General features: G+C 41.6%; 1 pseudogene; it reads left to right on the top strand.

Annotated features, from left to right (window-relative positions):
* Nucleotides 1–556: 556 nt before the first annotated feature.
* On the top strand, nt 557–2435 carry LOC149106973 (uncharacterized; annotated as a pseudogene).
* The last annotated feature ends 330 nt before the right edge of the window (nt 2436–2765 follow it).

Consider the following 2765-nt stretch of genomic DNA (forward strand, 5'->3'; position numbering starts at 1 on the left):
TCTTTTTGGAATTAGTCGCGTTAGAATCCTTAACTTATTTTTAGTCTCCTGTCCAATTTTTCAGAATTTTCAACAACAACTTTTATTAGAGATCCTGGCACTTTTCCTTGATTTTAATTTGTAAACTTATTCTTGATAATTGTTATATTGAACGTGCTGATTTATTTGGATCATACACCCTATGCTTGATAGTGGAAATTCAGAAATGAAAAGATTTTTCACTAAGTGAATTCTGCGAATTCATGCTAGTAGAACACTGCGCATGTACTGAAATCAGCGTTAATTTTCGAATTAGACGAATTAGACAGCTGATTGACAGCACGGGTGTGATCCAGATAAAAGAGCGCGGGCCAAACCTACGCATCAGAGTTGTAGTAATCGCTGTAATCAGTCAAGAGTGGCAGTAGGGGAACGTTGTCAGTATTGTAATGAAGTCATCAATGGTGGAAATAAAAAGCGAGCTAACCAAACAAAGAGTGTTTAAGTGATCGGCTAATTTCCCCAAGGTCGCTTTAACAAGCTGGTGGAGTTCCGGTTTCGCTGCCCGACGGCCCGGATTTTGTGTCGAAAATCCGATCAGTGGATGACTAGACGTGGCTATGGCCGTAATGTTTTAACCGGACCACTCCGGTTACCAACTGCTCGACCGTGGATGTTGTAATTAACATCATCATCATATGCAGACGGTGGATTAAACGCCAACATTAACGTTTACAGTCGCTGTCTAAAGGGAACTGAGACAAAAAATAAACAGAACTGAACATTGAGGGTTAAGTTCCAAGAAGTAGAAGCCGACGCGTGCGTGTCTTTCTTTTACGGAGTTACTTGCAGAACTAAGAGAAACAGGACAAGCTGAGTCAAGCCAAGTCAAGCCAGCACAAACCAGGTCAAGCCAGGACAAGCCAGGAAATCAACCCGCCAGATGGAGCGTAAGGCCTACTGATGTTGCGTACTCATTATTCCTTTTTCGTAACCTTTTCTAGCACCCTATGTTAGTTTTAAATAATATATTTGTTAGTACTTACGTACTTGTGCTACTGTTCGTTGTGGTGATCCAATTCTGTTATCTTTTAGTTAAAAGTTTGCACCCACATTTAATTGGGATTGATAGGAATAGTGGTTGTTGCAATTTATGCCACTTAGGCCTAAAGCCTCTAAAAAGATCGTTACGCGTTCTCAAATACATCAGGCACAGCTGATTGAAACGCACAGAGAAAGTAATATTTGTGTTTGTCCTGTATCCGGTATCATGAATGCTGCCCAAAAAGAAGAGTTTAAAGCCTTCTTTACCTCTTTTCTGACGACAATAAAAGGCGATCTAGAAAAAGAAGTGCATACGACACGCACACAATTAGATTCTCTACAAAATAAGATTGACCAAAAAGTAACTAGTCATGATCACGGCTTGAAGCCAGAAATTTTTGACGGAAATCCTATAGCGGACGCGTCAGTATGGTTGGAGAAGTTTCGTGGCATAGCCAAATTAAATAATTGGTCGGAGGAGTTGCAACCTAATGCTTTTTCACTCTATTTGCGGGGCATTGCGCACGCCTGCTTTGTCACATTAGCTGAGGAAACTACCAGCACTTTATCTGCTCTTTTTGATGCGTTTCGCGTACGTTTTGGCTCTGGCCCACAGGATTGGATTTTAAGTCAACAATTAAGTGTGCGTAAACACGCTCCAAACGAGCCCATCGACGATTACATTACTGATATTACGCGCCTATGCAAACGATTAAAATTGTCTGACGTAGAAACAGTGAGATATTTTATTGAGGGATTACAGGGTGACCTTCAAGCCTATGTGTCACTATAGGTAGGCCAAAGACGTTTCAGGAGGCCGAGTCTCAAGCGTATGAAGGACATCGTCAATCGCCGCCAGGCTGCTTCAGATACTCAATCTGTGTTAACGAAAATGCAAATCACGTTTACTAAATTCCTGGAGCAACCTTCAAGTACTTGAACAATGCGGTGATAGCCACCGCTGCGCCAGCTCCAGGTCCTTCAGCTGCTGAAAAGAAACTGGACGAATTGTCCAATCACATTAAAACACTCCAAAAACAACAACAGCGTCAGCAGCAGCACATAAACGCAACTTATGCTATGGCTGCTTATGATGATCAGCCTCCTGGGACATCGCGCCCTTTTCAACCTAGTAATTGGCAGGGACCAAACAGTCAACTAGACCAGTTACAGCGACGGTTAACATATTTAGAGAGTGTTTTAAGGCGGTATCAGAATCCGTGCCATTCCGCCAATCGCTCATATGATCGATCTTACAGAGGCTGGAATGATGAATATAGTAATGAATTCCGTATTCACCCCTTCTACAATCGACGTTCTATGTTAGCCATAGAGGAACCACCAAATTCCAACCAGGGAAACGCCTAAGGACTCTTGTTGGTACCCCAAGAGTCCGTTTTGGCAGAACAAAATTATTTAAATATTATAGACAAGGTTTTCGAAGAGCAACTAGAAACAACAATCAAGTTAGTTATAAGCCCAGAAATTGTTTTACCACTATAGATAGCAGATTCTCTCCAAGACATTCGGTTGCTCGACATAATGTTTCTACTTGTAAAACAGGTGTAAATAGTATTGATGATATTCGCACGGAATCGCCAATTGTAAATAGTCACAATCGCCTTGATGACAGTTTTTCTGACTCGCCTATTTCGGATATCGTGGTAATCCCGGAACACCCATATCCTACTAAAAATATCGTGTCTGAAACACAGTCTAGGGAATCTTTATGTCCGCTTTCT

Source organism: Orbicella faveolata, unplaced genomic scaffold (assembly GCF_042242905.1).
Source record: "Orbicella faveolata isolate gen_17 unplaced genomic scaffold, um_ofav_v1 contig_28, whole genome shotgun sequence".
NCBI classification, from domain to species: domain Eukaryota; kingdom Metazoa; phylum Cnidaria; class Anthozoa; order Scleractinia; family Merulinidae; genus Orbicella; species Orbicella faveolata.